The sequence below is a fragment of the Muscardinus avellanarius genome, assembly GCF_963383645.1.
Source record: "Muscardinus avellanarius genome assembly, chromosome: 6".
NCBI classification, from domain to species: Eukaryota; Metazoa; Chordata; class Mammalia; order Rodentia; family Gliridae; genus Muscardinus; species Muscardinus avellanarius.
In genome coordinates this window covers 107796203-107817681 of record NC_137791.1, presented here as the reverse complement: position 1 = coordinate 107817681, position 21479 = coordinate 107796203, and the positions used below count along the sequence as shown (strand labels likewise).

General features: G+C 43.8%; 1 protein-coding gene across 1 annotated transcript in view; it reads left to right on the top strand.

Moving 5' to 3' along the window:
* Positions 1-21479, top strand: part of TBC1D1 (TBC1 domain family member 1) — a gene marked incomplete at both ends in the record, with an annotated part of 235246 nt that overhangs the window by 97904 nt on the left and 115863 nt on the right. The gene's annotated exons all lie outside the window — the stretch shown is intronic.

Here is a 21479-nt window from a genome sequence, read left to right as displayed (position 1 = left end):
ATTTATTACTGGGAACAAGCCAAGGAACAGCAAATAGTATTGTTATATGGTGTTACTGCTACACCTGTTATGACATAAACTTTAAAATATGTAAAATTAAAATAGATTAGATTGCTTTTAACTAACATCTGTTACTGGCCAAAATTCTGATATGCCTGTTGATCAAGATTTAAGTAAAATGATGCCCGGGTGTGGTGGTACATGCCTGTAATGGTACTTGAAAGGCTGAGACAAGAGGACTGCAGGTTTGAGGCCCACCTCAGCAACTTAGCCAGACCAGTTTCAAAATAAAAAATAAGGTAGGGATGGGGGTATAGATTGGAGGTAGGATGCTCCTAGGTTCAGTCTCCAGTACCAAAAAAAGAAAAAAGGAATGGCCACTCAGTGAGAACAGTTTAAGAAAAGGACCAAAATGGTATGAGAGAGAAAGACCTGTTTCTACCACTGACCCGAGTGAAGTTGAGGATTCTAGAGGATGTGTGATGGGTTTTTACTCAGAATTGCCGCCGATGCTGTGGAAACCAGTGGGATGTTTTTAAAAATTATAAATAGAGATTTACAAGACATACCAGAACCTTTCCTGCAGCACAGTCTGACGTTCCTAAGTTTCGAAGGTCCCCTTGGCAATGGCCTGGGACTGCACCTGTGCTGGTGACAGGGCTGCAACTGGACTGCAACTGTGTCTGCGGGGTGCAGCTGCACCAGGCAGCAGCCAGCAGGGACATAAGCAAGGTTGCAAGCATTTGGCTCACCACCCACGGGTTTGTCTGGGGAGAACTGGAGTTTGCCTTTTAAAATGTCAGCAAAGACACTGTATTCCTGGGGTAGCCCTATGCCATGAAGTGTGGTTTTTTTTTAAATGTAATATTGATATCATCAAGGTGATTCCATACTGTTTATAAATGTCATGATTTGAATTATATTCATTTTAAGCTGAACGTGAAGGTCCAAGCTTGAGGCTAGCCTCAGCCACTTAGCGAGGCTCTCTGCAAGTTAAGTGAGACCCTGTTTAAAAAGAGTCGGGCGTGGTGGCGCATGCTTGTAATCCTAGGACTTGGGAGGCTGAGACAGTAGGATTGCAGTTTGCAGACAGCTTCAGTTACTTTTTTTTACTTTTTTTTTTTTTAATGGTACTGAGGGTGGAACCCAGGGGCTTTTCGGCCTCCGGTGTATAATCCCAGAACTATTTTATACTTTATTTGGAAACAGGGTCTCACTAAGTTGCTGAGAGCCTCACTAAGTAGCTGAGGCTGGCTTCGAACCTGTGCGATCCTCCTGTCTCAGCCTCCCAAGTACTGGGATTACAAACATGCACCACCATGCCTGTCCATCCTCAGCTGCTTAGTGAGGTCCTTTACAATGTAGTGAGATCCTGTTTCAAAATAAAGAAAAAAAAAATAGGGCTGGAGGTGTACCTCAGAGGAAGAATGCCCCTGGGTTTCATCCCTAGTACCAGCAAAAAAAAAAAAAAAAAAAAAAAAAAAAAGAATTAAAAATGAGGCTGGATGTATACCTTGAAGGTAAAATGCTTCTGGGCTCAATCCCCAATACTGCAAAGAAAAAATAAGTACTAAATGAGCAAGTGTCTGTCTTATTCACAGGGTATGGCTTATTGAAACTCAAGTATGGACTAAGTCTGGACTGTCAGCTTCATAAAAAGGGCCAGTTTTTAGCATTATTACAATTTTAAGTCATAAGTTTTTTCCTTAATGACTTACCTATAGCTGTGGGCTTTTGGATGGTGCTTTTAGTATGTCATCTAAGTTTTTATTTCAGATTTTGCCAGACTTCTGTATGTTCCACAGGGAAGCATGTGATGCATACCATTTCATTTGTACATTCAAATAATTCATCGCCATCAATTTAAAGTGAAGATTTTTTTCCTTCCCTCCCTCCAAGTAATCTTTCCCTTAGAAGTCTTTACCTAACAGCAGTAGACTAAAGTTTAAGAAAAATGTCCTTTTTAAAAAACTAAAAATAACCTTTTTAAAGTTACAAAAGCAGTATGTTTAAATGATAGAAAAATGCCACACAGAGAAATAACAAACTAGCATACTCCTGCTCCCCGGGGCCTCCTGCGGGGAGCTCCATCGAGCCTTTTTTTGTTGATAAGTGCTCCTTAAATTCTCTCTTTTGCTGAACAGAGTTGAGGAAATAACTGCTTTTCCAACTCACTTAGTACTGTTACTACTTCTCTCTCTTTCTTTTTTTCTTTTGCGGGTCTGGGGATGGAACCCAGGGGCATTCGACCTCCAAGCTACACCCCCTGCCCTATTTTTTATTCTTTATTTTGAAATCGCGTCTCACTGAGTTGCCGAGGGCCTCACTAAGTAGCTGAGGCTGTCCGCGAACCGCGATCCTCTGGTCTCAGCCTCGAATGCTGGGATTACAAGCGTGCGCCACCACACCCGGCTACTTTTCTCTCTTTTTAATATCAAGAATTTTCAGCCAGAAGGCCCAAGTGCACTGGGATTAGTCAGAGCTGCAGGGATCCTGCATTCGGGCTGTGCACACTTTCCACTCTGCTGTCAGGAACAGAATGTCTCCGATATGGCTGAAATCTTGGTGAAAGTTAGGTTGTAGTTTGTGACTTAGATTTTGTGACCGACTTGTTGGCTCGGCCACAGTGGTTCTGCTTCTGACCCCTGCGCAGTTCCCCTCCCTCCTCACCTCGCCTGATCGCGGTGCCTGCCACTTGAACCTTCCCCACGGCTCCTGTGTGTTTGTCGCTGGCGGTTGAATCCTGGCATTCTACCTCTGAGCTGCACCTCCAGCCCTATTTTATTTTCAATTTTGAAAGAGGGCCCCACTAAGTTGCTGAGGCTGACCTCCAAACTGCTACCCTCCTGTCTCAGCCTCCTGGGTACGGGGTACGGGGATTACAGGTGTGCTCCACCACGCCCGGCCGCTCAGCCATTCTGTCCGCACCGCCCCTGCCTGCCGGAGCAGCCCCGGTGGTCCCTTCTTTCTCTACAGATGCCTCTTTATTCCTTCCTCAGTCATTCATTCAGCCAGGGCATGAGGAACAGGGTCATGTCAGAACTTTAGCTTCTCCCGCCCCCGGGCACACACGGCGTATGAAAGGTTGTCAGCCATAGTTGCCATACACAATGTTAGGTAAAATTAGAAAACAAAACCTTTGTTTTGTTTTGTTTTTCATTTTAACCTATGCAGTTTGCCTATAATACTCCAAGTAAAAATATATTTACCTTGTGGTGAATTAGTTACGTTAGTATTACATTTTGCATTTTACATTGTAAGAGAAACAGAAACTTCGTCTGCTTCACAAGTTAAATTGTGTGTATTCAGGAAACACCTGGCACAGACCTGCAGGGTCCATGGAAATGAATGGCACGGTACCCCAGCCCAGCCCAGCCCAGCCCAGCGTGTGGGGCCGGGTGCCCGGGAACCCGGGAGAGCCGCCCGCAGGGGAAGGGAATCCTAGAGACAGTTGAACTGAATTAGGAAGAATCAGGCACTGTTAAGGAGCTGATGGAAGAACATTCTGGAATAAGGGCTTCACCTGCTTGCCTTCAGCGACTGTCAGATGTGAGCTGAAACCCAGATAACAGTTTCCTGAAATGAGGTTTCAAAGTTATTTTATCACGCTTTTCCTGTTCTCCATTTTCAGGAATAGTCTGAATTTAATAATTAAAAATAGAGCTGTGCCAGGTGTGGTGGCGCAGGCTTGTAATCCCAGTTCTTGGGAGGCTGGGACGGAAGGATTACAGGTTTAAGGCCAGCCTCAGCAACCTTGTGAGGCCCTATTTCAAAATAAAAAATAAAATGGCCCTGGAGTGTAACTCAAAGGTAGAAAGCCCCTGGATTCAGTTTCTAGTTCCAAAAAATGTTATAGTTTTGAAATTATTTCTGTTACTAATTTATGTTTAAGGACTAACTGGGCAATAAATTACATTAGACTTAATTTTGAGTACTCCTAACAATCAAAAAGCATTGCAGTCTGTTTCTATCGATGGATTTGTATTATGTAGAAGGCAATTACATTCTGTGAAACAGTGGGCACTTGGGGTTCCTCCTGGCATGTGCTTTCCTGTGGCCTCTGACATTTGACTTCTTCCTCCTGCACTTGAATGACTAAAGCTTCTGGCAAGTCTCCCGTCTTCACCTGAAGTTATGTTGCCATTGGAATGGAGAGGTGGCTCTGATGCATTTTGTATATATAAAATATATACACACCGTGGCCCCAAGAGAGGCGCGGCGTGGCGGCGGCATTCTTTTCATGGAGCTGTTGTGAGTTTCCCTCAACCTCTGGGCTTTCTTTAGTCTAATGTCCCTCCCCGGTGTCAGCAGATAGTAGTCGGGGGTCCATGCACTGGGCTGGGCAAAAGAATTGCCTCTTTATTTTCACTAACTTCCAACCAAAATCTAACATCAAACCATATATGTGGGATCTGCTGACTACTATTGGTCATCACAGTAGCAGCAGCAGCAGCAGCAGCAGCAGCAGCAGCAGCAGCAGCAGCAGCAGCAGCAGGTCCTGGGTATGGACATCAGGACACCCACAGTCCTGTGATGTCTGCTCCAACACCTGTTGGGGCAGGTCGAGCGTGTTGGGGTTTCCCCACATCACCAAGCTGTGCTTCAGCTGAGTGGCCGGAGATTTGGTTCAGGTCTGCCACCACCCAATGTTAGCGCAGACTGTTATGGTTTGAATTGTTGCAGTTTTGGGGGGAACTCTCTTACCTGGGATCTCTGTTAGACTCCCAGAAACTTTCCGCAGCCGTGGGTTCCTGTTCTGAACCAGGATGGATATACACTAGTCGGAACTCTTGCTGAAGACTTAAATGAGTTTATTGTTACCAAGATAGAAATACAGGTTGTAACTGTTATGGTGCCATTAGAAAGAGGGAAAGACAGAGCTTAAAATAAAGCACTAGCCTCAGAGTGACATAGTGGGAAGATCCAAACAAAGTCACCAGAGTTACAAAATAAAAAACAGCTTCTATAGATATAAAGCCCCTCATCTTGCTTTACCACATAATCTTATGGCCTAGGTGTAAGGCTGCCCCTTAATTCCGTGCAGACCTCTTTTGTTATACTTATGTGGATTTCTGTCTTGGCAAAAAAACCTTTCTGACTAACTGCAGGTTTCTTTGTTAAGACCAGAATGATTTACGGTGGTGACTGTTCCCATTTCACAAAGGTCAGTCAGTACCCTCCCCTCTTTGGGGAATCCTTAGCTCCTTGCTAGATATCATTTATTATGCAAACCTGTTTTTAGAATGTGAAAGTCCTAGGTCCCAACTTCTCTATCCACTTGCTAATTACTTTTAGTGAGGGTACTTTGCATTACAATAGCTACCTGAGTGCCTGGCCATAACCAGGTCCTAACTGCCTTTCTCTTTTACAGATCTGAGCTCCATTTTCTATAAACCAATTTTTTTAATTATTATTTTTTTATTGGTGCATTATATTCATACAACTTATTGGGGTAAAAAACTTGTGTGTACAAACATGTACTCATCGCTGATTTAACCCCTACCCAAATACCACCCCATTCCCTCCCCGTCCCTCCCTTCCTTGCTTGGCTTAGTGATTGACTTCGATATGTTTAAGTACATTGTGTGCTTTAGAGATTTTCCTCTTCCCCCTCCTTTCTCTTCCTTTAGGTTATCTTGTTTGCTCCTCTTTTCTCCCTAACTCTCACATATTAGGGAAAGCATCTGATTTCTTATTTTTTGTGACTGACTAATCTCACTTAGCATAATGTCCTCCAGTTCCATCCATTTCCCTGGAAATGACGTAATTGAGTTTTTTTTGATGGCTGAGTAAAATTCCATTGTGTACATATCCCACAGTTTTGTAATCCATTCATCTGTTGATGGACATCTTGGCTGGTTCCATAGTTTGGCTATGGTGAATTGTGCAGCTATGAACATAGATACACATGCATTAGTTTGGTAGTTTGGTTTCTTTTCTTTTGGGTAGATACCCAACAGTGGTATTGCTGGATCAAATGGTAGGTGTGTTCCCATTCTTCTGAGGATTTTCCATACTGTTTTCCAAAGTGGTTGCACTAATTTGCAATCCCACCAACAATGTCTTAGAGTTCCCACTTCTCCACATCCTCGCCAGCATCTGTTGTTGTTTGTGTTTTGAATGATGGCCATTCTAGTTGGAGTTAGGTGAAATCTCAGGGTAGTTTTGATTTGCATCTCTCTGATTGCCAGTGATGTTGAGCATTTTTTCATGCATTTATTGGCTTGAATTTCTTCTTTTGTGAAGTGTCTATTTAGTTCATTTGCCCATTTTGTTATTGGATGTTTTGTTTTCTTAGTGTTGAGTTTCTTGAGTTCTCTGTATATTCTAGATATTAGTCCTCTATCGGAGGGGTAGGTGGCAAAAATCTTCTCCCATTCTGTTGGCTCTCGATTGAGGTTCTTGATAGTTTCCTTTGCTGAACAGAAGCTCTTCAGTTTCATGCAATCCCATGTATTGATTCTCCTTTTAATTTGTTGTGCCTTTGGGGTCTTATTGAGGAAATGTTTGTCTGTGCCTATGTGTTGTAGTGTTGGACCTATGCCCTCTTCAAGGAGCTTCAAAGTCTCTGATGCTGAAAAAGCATTTGATAAAATTCAACATCCATTTATGATAAAAACACTGCAGAGAATTGGAATAGAAGGAACATATCTCAACATTATTAAGGCAATCTACAACAAGCCCACTGCCAACATCATATTAAATAGGGAAAAACTTCAAGAATTCCCCCTAAAAACTGGAACGAGACAAGGATGTCCACTATCACCACTTCTCTTCAATATAGTACTAGAGACTCTAGCCAGAGCAATAAGGCAAGAAAAGGAAATCAAAGGAGTACAAATAGGAAAAGAAGAATTTAAGCTTTCACTATTTGCTGATGACATGATACTATATTTAGAAAACCCAACAAACTCAACCAAAAGGCTTATAGAACTGATCAACAAATTCAGCAAAGTATCTGGATATAAAATCAATCTTAAAAAATCAGAAGCTTTCCTGTACACCAACCATAAATCCACTGAAAAAGAAATTCAGAAAACACTTCCACTCAGGATCTCCCACAAAAAAATAAAATACCTAGGAATAAATTTGACCAAGGAGGTAAAAGATCTCTACAAAGAAAATTATAAAACACTGAAAAAAGAAACCGAAGAAGATCTTAGAAGATGGAAAGACCTTCCATGTTCATGGATTGGCAGAATAAATATCATTAAAATGGCCATCCTCCCAAAAGTGATCTACAGATTTAATGCAATGCCCATTAAACTACCAAGATCATTCCTCACAGACATAGAAAAATCAGTCCTTAAATTTATCTGGAATAACAAAAAGCCCAGAATAGCCAAGGTAGTTCTCAGTAACAAAAACCACGCAGGAGGAATCACAATACCTGACTTTAAACTATACTACAAAGCCATTGTAATAAAAACAGCATGGTACTGGCAAAAGAACAGATATATAGACCAATGGAGCAGAATAGAAGACCCAGAAACAAGCCCACACACTTTCAGCCAATTGATTTTTGACAAAGGGGCCAAAAACATACACTGGAAAAAAGATAGCCTCTTCAACAAATGGTGTTGGCAAAACTGGTTAACCATATGCAGAAAATTGGATGTTAATCCCACTTTTTCACCCTGTACAAAAGTCAACTCACGATGGATCAAAGACTTGGAAATTTTTGATAAATATTAATAACCAAAACTTATTTTTCAAATATTTTTAGGCCATTTCCTAATAGTGGAACACCATACAGGTTCAGGGCTCAGCCCCACAAGACTGCCCCCACTTAAGGTGCCAATGGCAAGCCCCAGGCCTCCCTGGCTCCCGGCAGGCAAATCAAGAGTCCCCTGACCCCCTCCTCAAGCTTCACGGTCTAAAATGTGCTAGAATGGCTCACAGAACCAGACATTCTTTATTTATATTTACCAGTGTATTGGCAAGGATGCAACTCAGCACCAGCCAAATGGAAGAGATGGATAGGGCAAGGTGAGGTGTAGGATGCAAGGTGTGGTTGGTTGAGTAAGTGACCACCAGGGATTAACTCATTTATAACCTTTGCCCCCCAGAGGTGGGGGTGGGACTCTTAAGTTCCAACCCTCTTGGTTGGTTCCTCTGCAACCAGGGCTGGTACCTCGGCAGCATAAACTGGAGTGGTTGGTTGGGGTTTATTATGAATAACAGAAGACATTCCTATCATCACCCTGCTATGCAGGAAATTTCAAGGGTTTTACAAGGCTTTTAGAAACTCTCCTGCCAGAAACCAGGAACTCAGATCCTTGTTTCTGTATCACCGTCTCTCACACAGTTATTTTCTCTTGCCTTGTAGACCGGAACACATTTCTCAGGATTTTCTTTTGTATTCCCTTGTGTTCTATTTTTATGCGTCGAAAAGCTTAATTCTGAGAAGGGTCCCGAGGCTTCACCAGGCCTCAGAGGATCTGTAGCATAGCATGCTTAAGGATCTCTGCTTAGCCCCTGAGGCACATTTGAGGAGAACCCCTTCTCTTTGCTCAGGGGAGCTTGGTAGAAATGTGGGGTGTGTACTGACCGCTCTCCCCTTTAGCCTGTGGATGTGATTCTGCAGTCTTGCCTGTTGCCCAGCCACAGCAGGACGCAGTGCACCAGCCTCAGCAGCCCTGGCTCATTGCAATACATGCTCACCATAGAAAACACCAAACCATTTCCATCTGATCATGTTTAACATAAAAACAGCTTAGGTCCTTAAAAGGGTCAGTCTTCAGCTGTCTAGAAATATCTTGTAACCCAAAAGGACGTACTTCTCATTCCCAGTGCTTTTGGTGTAGACTTACACAGCATTTGTTCCTTTTGCAGATATTGGCTGCATGCCCGCTCTGCATAGGCATTGTGATGGAGGTGTACTCCATGGGTTATCTCCATTTTCCAAGGTCTATTTGAGATGTTTCTTCTCACTTAAAAACTTTGAAGTCATTAAGGTTTGAAGTCATTAAAGTTTTTGTTTGCCCTGTAGTCATTTACACACTGAGCACTTGTGGTGTGTCCGGCCCTGTCCTAGGCCCCGTGGCTTACATCAGTGAGCAGAGGGGACGGTAATTCTACTCTCTTGAAGCTCACACTTGAGCATTTTGGTGTTTTTAAAAGCTCTGAAGTTTGCAGGACCGTCCTGACATCCTGCAAAGACTGCTTGCCTCCCAGACACCTTGTATATTTTGTAAGGTGGTGGCTTTCTTGTTCTATTTCTGTGTTTTTTTTAAATTTATAATATCTAGACCTGCTGGAAGAATGGAATGTTCAGTGCCATTTTAATGAAAACATTCCTCTTTTCGTATTTGTGGGAGTGTTGGGAATTTTAGGGTGAGGGAGATGGGGGAGAGTTGTTGCCTACACAATATTTGAAAATTGTAGTCAAAGCTGGGCATGGTGTAGCATGCTTATAATCCCAGTACTTGGGAGACTGAGACAGGAGGATCATAGGTTCGTGGCCAGCAACTCGGTGAGGCCATCTGCAGCTTAGATCCTGTTTCAAATAAAATAATAAAATAGGGCTAGAGTTGTAGCTTGGAGGTAGAATGCCCCTGAGTTCCATCTCTAGTACCAGACACACAGAGAAAAAAGAAAATTGCAGTCAAATTTTTTAATGTGATTGGCATTATCTATTGCAAGATGATGGTATAGAATAAATTTTTGTCATTTATTATCAGCTCTGTACTGAAAGGCAGTTGAAATAATAGCAAGCTTGCTGCTTCTAGGTACTGTTCCTTTTTTAAAAAAAACTTTGATTTTTAAATTTTATTTTTTGCGGTATTGAGGATGGAACTCAGGGACATTCTACCTCCGAGCTACACCCTCTGCCCTATTTTTTATTCTTTATTTGGAAACAGGGTCTCACTAAGTTGCAGAGGGCCTCACTAAGTAGCTGAGGCTGTCCGCGAACCACGATCCTCCAGGTCTCAGCCTCCCGAGTGCTGGGATTACAAGCATGCGCCAACATGCCTGGCTCACCCCCAATCCTATTTTTTATTCTTTATTTTTGAACAGGGTCTCACCGAGTTGCAAAAGGCCTCACTAAGTAGTTGAGGCTGTCTTCGAACCACGATCCTCCTGTCTCAGCCTGCCGAATGAATGCTGGGATTATAAGTGTGCACCACCACTCCCGGCTCTTTAATTTTTGGTGGTCCTGAATATTGAACCCAGGGACATTCTACCTCCAAGCTATACGCCCAGCCTATTTTATTTTTTATTTTGAAACAGGGTGTTAGGTGGCACATGCTTGTAATCCCAGTGCTTGGGAGGCTAAGACAGGAGGATCGCACAGGTTCAAAGCCAGCCTCAGCTACTTAGTGAGGCTCTCAGCAACTTAGTGAGACCTTGTTTCCAAATAAAGTATAAAATAGGTCTGGGAGTATAGCCTGGAGGTAGAAAAGCCCCTGGGTTCCATCCCCAGTACCACAAAAAATAATAATAATAAAATGAAAAAGAAAGAAACAGGGTATTGCTAAGTTGCTGAGGGCCTCGCTAAATTGCAGGCTTGGAACCTGTGATCATCCCGTCTCAGCCTCTCAAGTACTGAAATAGTACTACTGTCCTTTAGGAGAGTTGGCTTTTACCTTGCAGAAGTCAGGAGAACAGCATTCATTGGCAGACCGTACGTGCTAGGTTCTGCCAGTACGTGCTAGGTTCTGGTAGCTGACAGAGCTAGGGGGAGGGGGAAGGATTAGGATTCACTAGGAATGATGAAAATCACTCAACCTGGATTCCTGGAGAACCCCTGCCGTCCACCTTCTTCATGACTGCGCAGTACCTTCTTAAATCTAAAGAGAGCCAGGTATAACTGGCTAAAGGGTTTTCCAGCTCTGGAGCATGTGCTGTGCACTAAGCCTGGGGCCTCACTTAGGTGCATTTGAGTGCACTATGTTGTGGTGCCAAAGAAGACGTGTGACCGCCCCAGCGCATATACACGAGAGGCCAGGATTTCCAGGCCGCGCAACACTCGTCCCTGGAAGCTCCACGCCATTTCCCACTCAGAACAGGGACTGCGCCAGACTATCTGGAGAGTACCTTCATGGCCTCTTCTCCCAAAACTGTTTACTAAATAAATCTCTCTTGCTTCCTCTCTTTGGGTTTCCTGTCTGAATCTTATTTCAGGAAGCGAGAACAGAGGAAGATGACTGCCTGCTAATACTTGCCGTTTAATTTTGCCCTCAAAATGACCCTACAAGGTGGCTATGATGTCCCTACAAGATGGCTATGGTGTCCCCTTTTGGTAGAGGAGGGATAGAAGAGGGCCGAGCTCGAGCACCCAGACAGCTAGCCGGCTTGTGCAGGAAGTGGCCACATGCGAAGCATGTGTTGGCTCTCCAGTTAAGGAATCCTGTGGGATCTGTCAGAACAGAAGGTTCACGGCTTCTGTTGTGGCAGGAGGCAGGCTGACTTTCTCCTGATGGTTATGATCAGCAGCCAGAGTCCATCTCTGTCTTTTTAAAGGTTATTCCGTGTCACTTTTTGCTCCTGGTCCCCTTCTGCCTCCCAATGAAATGTTTGCAGTATACTGAGCAGTACTGGGTTCATTTAATTTTTCCTGCTTACCTGCCTCCCCAGCATGCCCACAAACATGCTCTAAAATGCAGCTAGAGGTCTGGGCAAAGGTCGGGGTACTATTGTGCACTTATCAAAATGGCTAATTGAACAGCATTCATGATGGATTCCGAATAAAAACAAACAATTTATATTTCCTTTGTAAGCCAGCTTTCTGTCACTGTGACAAAATGCCTGAGATAAACAACTTGTAAGGAGAGCAGGTTTAGTCTGTGGCTGCTTGGCCCCGTTGCTTTTGGGCCTGTGGCAGCACAGTACATCATGTTGGAAGTACACGTCACAGGAAAGCTCCAGAGCTCTGGTGTCAAGAAGCCACGAGGGAGAAAAGAAGAGGCAAGGCCCCAGGGTCCTCTTCAGAGGGCTCGCCCCCAAGGACTTACTCCCACTAGCGCCATCAGCCGCAGACCAAGCCTTCAGCATGAGTTCTGGGGTGACGTTTAATATCCAAATCGTACACCTCGTCTGTAGTGTTTACAGTGAATAACACCTGTGCTGTGATTTTCAGAAATGAAGGAGATGGTTTTGTCCGGGTTAACATGTCAATGAAATAGGCCCCTGATGATAACACTGTGGTCTCTCTTTTTTTTTTTTTTTTTAGTAAAGGAGATTACTATTATGTATATACAAAGAATCACATGGAAAAATCTCCAAAGAACTCTCAACATTTCTGGGCTTAGAGTTATTATTGACTTTATACGTTTCTATATTTTTCTTTTATGTAAACAGGTATTAAACATTTTTAGTAATTAAAGACAATTGAGAATACATTCTGCTGTGTTTAAAAAGCAGGAGAGGTTATTGAATAGTGGGAAAGCATGGAGATTTGTTTCCTTGGCTCTGAGATTGCCTTCGCAGGGCCCTGACCTTGGCCTCCCTGGACGGAGGGAGAGGGGGAGGACAGACATTCCTTGTTTGTGTCCATTCTGCTCAGTGGTAACCAGCTAGTGACATTAAATGATTGGCCACTCAGGGATGCCAGCCCCTTTGGCCTAGAGGCATCTCCACTGGAGGGCTTGGGGACTAGTGGGAAAGATGAGCCTGCAAGAGGGAGGTGATCAGAGACAAAAAGCACATGCTTGTAAAAATTTTCTTTTAAAGTAAAGGGATAGAGATCACAGGGGCAAGTTCACAGTTTCCACATCCCAGCAGATGCCTCAGTTCTGATAAACTGATTTCATTCATTGTGGTTCAGAAGCACAGAATGCATTTCTAATGTGTTGGCTTTCTGGGGCCAGTTAGTATGAATCTTGGGTAGTGTATAATATGCTGGGAATTAAGGTTAATTAAGGGTTCAATTAAACAGACTAGAGCATTTGTCGCTTAGATAGTACGTTCGATGATGTTTCCCTCCCTGGTGTTTGTGCTAGGCGTGCATGTGAGTGCCAGCCCGTGTAGGAGTTGCCCGAGTTTCCCAGACAAGTGCAGCCTCCTTGGGGGCAGCTCTGTTCCTTGTTGCTGTGGTCTGACCCCTACACCTGTGCAGGGAGCTTTTCTTTCCGTCAGGACTTTGAGGGAAGAAAGCCATATTTTGTATATAAAAAAATGAAGTGCTAACCTTTGAGAGCTGGCTAAAACCCAGAAAATTCCTTTGCTGTGTTTGTATTGAGATGGCTTCTACTTAGAGGTAAGGAAGGATAAATGTGAGTCCCAGCGAGGGCGAGGCCCAAGATGCCTCCGTGGCTCTGAGGAGCCACACTAGGCAGCCCCAGGAGTGGGCCAGTGTGAGGGTAAGGAAATAGCCTTTCAGGAGAAACAAAACCATCTTGACCCATGTGAAGCAATGTCTAGATACTTAGAGGGACTAGGTTGCAGTTCAGTGGTAGAGAAGGCTTAACATGCCTGAGGCCCTGAACTCAATCCCCAGCACTGCCAAAAAAAAGAAAAAGGAAAAAAAAAAGAAGTAGAAGAAGAAAAGAAAGATGCGTTGCAAATGATTATGTTTTTCTGGTCCAGCTTTGTTCATTGATGTTTGGTGTGGTTACAGTCCGTTCTCATTTTACGCAGCAGATAGCGCACAGGAATAGCACGCAAACAGGCCATTCAGACACGCATTCCACCTTGACTCTGCTTCAGAACGTTTTTGATATGATCTAAAGTTTATCAACTCCTCTATTTTTATAGGAAAAAATAGAGTCAATTTGGACATCCTGGGAGCTCTGATGGATGGTCTTTTAGGAAGGGCAGAGTTTGGGAACTACTTAGGTCATCTGTCTGCTCTCCCTAATTCATTGGAAATGCACTGTGTGCTGAGACCGTCTTGTTCAACCCTGTACCCCCGAGCACTCCCCTCCCTCGCACTTGCTTCTGCCTTTTTCTGTTATTCGCATGCGTATTTCTTTATTCTGGAGAGACAGATTTGGTATTTTTCTTCTCTCTGTTAGTTGGTCCCTGTTATGTGGTGGGCTCTGCCATGCAGTTGGCTGCTCCCCCCCCCCCCCTTTGCTGAGCGCTCAGTTATCAAGTACTCTGGGCAGGACAGTGCTGTGGACAGTGTGCAGAGAGGCCACTCGTGAGCACCAGCACTGCCAGGCCTGGGCGTGACCAAGCACAAGTGATAAAGCAGGGCTGTGGTCCTGCCCTGCAGCCGTGTTCTGCACTGAGAATTGGTGCGTCTGATGAAGGAGGCGGGACCCTGAGATCTTAAGTGCTCTTCCAAGTAGGTGGGACATTCAGGGGGTCTCAGTTCTGTCAGTATTTATGTGACCTACCAACATTTTATCTTTTTTTTTCAGAAAATGTACAGAAGTGATTTCTTGCTTAAAACCGTGCATCCTACTCTTTCCTTTCTTGCCTTCTCCCACCCTTTTTTGTTAGCTCCTGCAGACATTAAGTCACTCCCCATAAGCTGGGCGTGATGGCGCACGCTTGTAATCCCAGTACTTGGGAGGCTGAGATAGGAGGATCCCGCAGGTTCGACACCAGCCTCAGCTACTTAGTGAGACCCTGTTTCCAAATAAAGTATAAAATAGGACTGGGAGTGTAGCCTGGAGGTAGAAAGCCCCTGGATTTCATCCCCAGCACCCCCCCCCCCAAATTACTCCCCATGGAGCATTCTTGTTTTGTTTTGTTTTTGTGGTACTGGGGGTGGAACCCAAGGTCTTTTCTACCTCTGGGCTATACTCCCAGACCTATTTTTTTTTATACTTTATTTGGCAAGAGCCTCTCACTAAGTAGCTGAGAGGCTCATTAAGTAGCCGAGGCTGGCTTTGAACCTGTGCGATTCTCTTGTCTCAGCCTCCCATGCGCTGGGATTACAAGCATGTGCCACCACGCCGGGCAGCATTCTTGTTTTGAAAGTTTGTAGATAGGTGTTGTTTTAGGGGATGATTATAGTGAACTTTTCAGTCAATTACTTGGGAGTATGATGCTGGGTTTTATATTTGCATAGCCGATCTCCTTGGAGTTTAGAACCTATTTGTTTACCCAATTTGCCATTTCAGAACTAGGGAAAGCCTTATATACTACTTCTGTTTTATACATCATGAAAACTCAAGCCCCAAAGGATAAAGAAAAGGCGGAGTGCACGTGTATGAGGGCACACGCCTGTGTCAGAGGCTGTGGTCACTAGCGCTCCGTCTCTGTCAGATGCTAGCGCAGACGTCGAGGGAGCGTGTCTGAGCTCTCTTTGGGGAAGATGGAGCATGTGCATCTCACCTTTTGGCTGATTGGATGCGCACAGTGGGAGTTGAGGCCTTGGCCCACTGTGTGAGGGGCTCTGCACAGGCCACCTGTGGTGTGCAGTCAGTGACTACTCTTGTTTGTTTCTGGCATCCATTCATGGAAATCACATCTTTAGATGGTGTCCTTCCAGCTGTGAGCCTCACAGGGTCAGAGGGAATCCTGTCTCATTAATACGAGCAGGTGTATTCAAACCCTCCGGGCGAATCTAGTCCTGGAAAACCATGTGTAATATGACTGTCATGTCACCTCTGGGTCCTGGCAAGTGGTTGTCTTTTTAATGTAAGCAGGGTACTAAAAAGATATTTTCTTAAGACTTGTATGAAATTCAAGGCATAAGGTAGAATGAGGAAAAAATTGGTTTTGTTTTGGTTTCTTTTTACCCTGTTTATGAACAATGCATATTTAACCACTAGTAACAACAACAACAAAATAGGCCTGTTCCTCCTATGAAGTACCAATACTGAGTAGATTATTTTCTGTTTGAAGTGCTTATTTTGACTTGAAATGAAAAAAATATTTCATCTAAGGGACAAAGCACAGTGTCCTGCCATATTTTTGTTGCTTTAGAATGTTTAATAATTATATAACAGGGGGGTTGTTGGGGGGTAAATATGAATACCAGGCTTGTTTAGATTCATTTAATATGTATTTGTTACTAGTTGGCAGAAAAACAAAACTGTAAGTGCAAAGTAGAATGACTTATTTGTTTTAAATATTGTTTCAGGAGCTCTTAAATCCTTGTGAATAAAGTTACTCTTGCAGTATGTTTCTAATCCCTTAAAATCCTTAAATCCTTAAAAAGAAAGTTGACCCAAATGCTTAAACAAGGGCTTTGTTTACAGAAGTATTTCTAATTCTCTGGGAGTATCATTTTCCTTCTCATAAAACAATATTCACTCCGGCCTGCTCCAGAAACTTCATCCTTACTGCACATTTGATAGTGTGTATATTCTATAGAAACTTGTTCTGCTTGAGAACAAAGTGCAGATTTACTTTCAAAGTTGAACTTTAGTAAAATATAAACTTAGATAAGTTGAAAGAAGAACTTAGCTTTTTTTTCTTTTTCATTCTGAGACGGAACCTGGGCTTTATACACGTTAAACAAGCACTCTGCCACTGAACGGCCCTCCTCCCAATTTTATAGACTTACATAGGCTTATTTCTTCATTAACTGTTGGGGATTGATCTTAATTATCTAACATTTTTGTTGTGATTCCCAGAGTATAAGGAATTAAGACCATACTCAAATCTTTATTGAATTTATTCCAGTTGAATACTTTGCAGATTTTTACCTTTCTGTAAATAAGTTTTGATTTAATTTATCTGCTTATCTGCAAACAGAAATGACGTAGAGATCAGGGTTCTGACCAAACTAAATGAGATTTTCATTGAAAGTGCTCAGATCTTATCAGTGGGAACACATTCCACCCGCCTGAGAGTCTGTCCTCAGAGGTCTGTTTACTTGATTAAATACTGTAAAGTTTCACCCTAAGATATTTTTCATTTTGAGGCATTAGGACTAGTATCCCCCCTAACTTCTTGTTATTTCTACCATGAGTTGCCAACCAGCCCACCCATCTCAGCCTGTTTTAGACTATTTTCCGTTGATCACTCTCCGTCTTAAGGATGGTTGACCCCTTCCCGTGGCATCCTGACCTCCCCCTTGCTTGCTTTCCTCCTCTGTGTGTGCCCCCCTGAGTGTTGGGGTACCCCAAAGGCCCATCTTTGTTCCCTTCTTTTAAGCTCCCTGTTTCTGTTCCCAGAGCCTCCATGGGCTCCTTTGCATGGGCTGGCCGCCCCTCGCGGGCCCCAGGCTCATGCATCCAGCGGCCATGGGACGCTTTGCTCCCAAGTCTTCCTGGCCATAGCTTAGTGTGTGCAAAAGCAGAATGCGTCTCCTCAAAGCTGTGCCTCCCTTTCTGCCTATTTGAGCTCATGGAGCAGCCATCCCTGCAGAGGCCTAAGCCAGAGACCTCCGCACCTGTGCACGCCTCCCCGGCAGGGCCATCTCCAAGCCTGAGCATCCTACCTGCCAACGCCTATTGTTCAGCCTCCTCTCGGCCTTCAGTGCTTGGTTGTTAAGTGCAGCCTCCCAGCATGGCCCGTAGCTGTCTCCTATGCTGCCAACAAGTCTATCTGAACCTCCCTGGGCCCCCATTCTCTCCCAGGCAGGGGACCCACCCACCTTGTGTTCATCTTACACAACATGTCCATCCTCTGACATCTAGAGATATTTGGAGAATGCTTAGAAATGAAATGCAGCAAAGGGCTCGATTCCCCTGGAAAAAAGGAAGAGCAGCTGAGTCTAGGACAGAGTTGAGAAGAATTCAGATTTCATCCCAAGAGGATAGTGTGCTTGTGGTTTTTGAAAAATAGTACCACAGGTCTGTTCTGATGAAGGAAACTGAACTTATCAGTAAACTTTTACAAACTTATAGGTAGAACCCATTTTTTAAGCCTTGTAGTTTACTTGAGTAACTTATAAATAATGTCTAGACAGAATTCCATTTTAACTATTTGCAATTTATTATTGAAGTTATGTTTGGCAGTGTGCCATTTGCCTTCAGATATTCCAAAATTGTATCATTCCTCTGATCAGGATCTCAGGAATTTTTAAATTCCATTATCTCTTTTATCCCCCAGTATACACAGCTTCTGGATGCTTCTCAGTGAGCTAGGGTATGGCTGAGTAAGAAGACTCACTGGAGCAGGGACAGATGGGCTTTGGTCTTTGACTGAATGAAGTGTGTTCTTTTTAAATTCTGATTAAAGTATTGCAGAATGGAGGTTGGAAGAACTATGGACGGTCTTAACTCTGAGCAGTAGGTGGCATGCTCCAACCCTGGCGTGCTCTGACCCTGGTGTGCGCTGACCCTGGTGTGAACTGACCCTGGTGTGTGCTGACCCTGGTGTGAACTGACCCTAGTGTGCTCAGACCCTGGCGTGCTCTCACCCTGACGTGCTCTCACCCTGGCGTGTGCTGACCCTGGTGTGCTCCGACCCTGGTGTGCTCTGACCCTGGCGTGCTCTGACCCTGGTGTGTGCTGACCCTGGTGTACTCTGACCCTGGTGTGAACTGACCCTGGTGTGTTCCAACCCTGGCATGCTCCGACCCTGGCGTGCTCTGACCCTGGCGTGGTCCGATCCTGGTGCGTGTGATCTGACCCTGGTGTGCTCCGACCCCTGCGTGTTCAGACCCTGGTGTGCTCTTCAGCTCCCTCGGACCCTGTGAGGCCAGGCAGGCCAGAGCTCTATTGGCTCTACTGCTGCGTCCCCACAAATCCACTTAGCTTCACATACTTTTGCTCCCCTTTGCCGCCTTGTGAAAGACCTGCGGCCGCCCCAGACACAGTGGAAGACACAGCGTGTAGAAAAGGCAGGTATTTTAACAGGGCCTGGAGGACTTAATAAGCTTTGAGTTTTCTGTTCAGAGAGTAGGGTTAATAATTGAGAAGATATGCATAACTCCTGATGAAATAATCTCATGCATTTGCTAAGAAAATCGGCAGCTCTTTTCCTGTATAAATTGGTTATTTTGATTTGAAAAATACTATTTTGTTTTAGCACTTGGAAATAAATTTTTCTGGAAAGGTGGGTGTGGTCATGCATGCTTGTAATCCTAGCATTTGGGGAGGCTGAGACAGGAGGATGGCAGTTTGTGGCCAGCCTCAGCTACTTAGCGAGGCCCTTTTCAACTCTGTGAGACCCTGTTTCAAAATGAAGAATAAAAAATAGGGCTGGGGTGTAGATTGGAGGCAGAATGCCCTGGTATTCCACCACCAGTACTGCAAATAAATAAATAAATAAATAAATAGATAAATAAATAAATAAATAAATAAATAAAATAAATTTCGGGAAAATCTTACAGTGCTTGTAATCTTTTCTCTTTTTTATTTTTGTACTGAGAATTAAACCGAGGGGTGTTCTACCTCTGAGCTAGACCCCCAGTTATGATTTATTTTTGTTTTGGAAGTAGGGTCTTGCTAAGTTGCTGGGTCTTGCTAAGCTGCTGTGACTGGCCTCAAACCTGCTATTCTCTTGTCTCACCCTCCCAAGTACTGAGATTACAGGTGCACACTGCCACACCCAGCTAATGATTGTAATGTTACAGGTCCTGTAGTGAATCATCAGTGAGGGTAAGAATGGAGCGAGCCTCCCTCCTTTTCCTGTCTTATCTTCTTTTTCTATGAACAACAATTTTTGGGTTTTCACGTGATGTATACTTTTTTGGTGGTGTAGTAGTGGCCACAACACAAGCAAATACTCCAGACACAGATGCTTGACAGTTGCTGATACCTTGGATTTTTTTTTTTTTTTTTTGGTGGTACTGGGGTTCCTGGAAGCCCTTCCACCTCTGGGCTACACTCCCGGACCTATTTTTTATATTTTTATTTGGAAACAGGGTCTCTTAAGCCAGCATGGCTGGCTTCGAACCTGCACGATCCTCCTGTCTCCGCCTCCCAAGTGCGGGGATTACAAGCATGCGCCACCACGCCCGGCCCTATCTTGGATTTTTAAATATTCTCTAAATCTTATGCTTCAGAAATAATTTCTTAAAATATATAACATCTCTATAGATACTTTGACTTTTTGTATGATAAAATACTTTGAGAAGATATATCTTAATCCTTATGGCAAAATGAGTGTGTTCCCTCTGTTTAAAATTTTATTTTGAGGCCGGGCATGGTGGCGCACGCTTGTAATCCCTGTGCTTAAATAAATAAATATGGTAAGAACCTTAAATTTAAAAAAAAATTATTTTGAGCCGGGATGGTGGTATACACTTGTAATCCCAGCATTTGAGAGGCTGACACAGGAGGATCACAGTTTGAGAACGGCCTCAGCTACTTAATGAGGCCTTTTGCAAATCAGCGAGACTGTTTCAAAATAAAGAATAAAAAATAGGGCTGAGGATATAGCTCAGAGGTAAAATGCCCCTGGGTTCCAACTCCAGTGCAGCAAAGTAAAAAAAACCAATTATTTGGAGATGTTCTCACTACGTTGCCCAGGCTGGCACCCAGCTCTTGATCTCCTGCCCCAGCCGCTGCCTCCTGAGTAGTGGGATGACAGGCACAGGCCACTGTGCCTGGCTCAGAATGATTATCCTGAGATTGCTCTGTATTTCATGAAAAAGAGAAAAGCCCTTTGAATCTTTGGGAATTATGTAATGGACACAGAAAACAAGCAAACTTAAAAAATCTAGGAAAACAACCTCCTTTCATGTGTGCCTTGATCTTGGCCTGAATTGGAAATAGGATTTAAAAAATCCTTTATATTGTCAAATAGATATTGGGCCTATGGGTATTAGGCATTCAAGTAAATTTCCATATGTACAAATGGAAAAAAGTAGATTAGGCCGGGCGAAGTGGCCCCCATGCTTGTAATCCCCGCACTTGGGAGGCAGAGACAGGAGGATTGTGCTGGTTCGGAGCCAGCCTCTCTGGCTTAAGAAACCCTGTTTCCAAATAAAAAAAATATATAAAATAGGTCTTTGAGTGTAGCCCAGAGGTAGAAGGGCTTCCAGGAACCCCAGTACCACCACCACCAAAAAAAAAAAAAAAAAAAAAAAAGTGGTTTAGATATCGGGTTGTAATAGAAACCAGGCCCTTGGTTTTGAAGATAAATTCGTGCCTGCCTTGTTTTCCTGGGCCACAGTGTTAAACTGCGTGTGTGGCAGTTAAACAGATGCGTATCCAGAGCACGCGGATTCATCTCTGTCAGGTGCTGCTCTGGCGGGTCTTGTTCGATGATGAGAAGTCAGCAGTTGTGAGGCTCTTTGGTACATTATTATTATTATTATTATTATTATTATTAATTATTATTATTATTTTGTTACGGGGGTTCCTGGAAGTCTTTCTATCTCTGGGCTACACTCCCAGACCTATTTTTACATTTTTATTTGGAAACAGGGTCTCCTAAGCCAGTGTGCGCGGCTGGCTTCGAACCTGCGCGATCCTCCTGTTTCTGCCTCCCAAGCGTGGGGATTACAAGCGTGCGCCACCACGCCCAGCTTTGGTACATTATTTTAATCATGACTTTTACGATATGGGCCAGGAGCTCTGTAGTGTTGGTGTGAAGAAGCCCCTGCGTGGTGCTGGGTTATTAGCCGTGGGCTGCTCGCTCCCTGATTAAAACCTCCTGGCTTTGTCGTCTTCTTATCAACTCTTAGGAAATAGAGGATTGAGTAACAATTTATTGTCATTGAAGAAAATAACAATGCT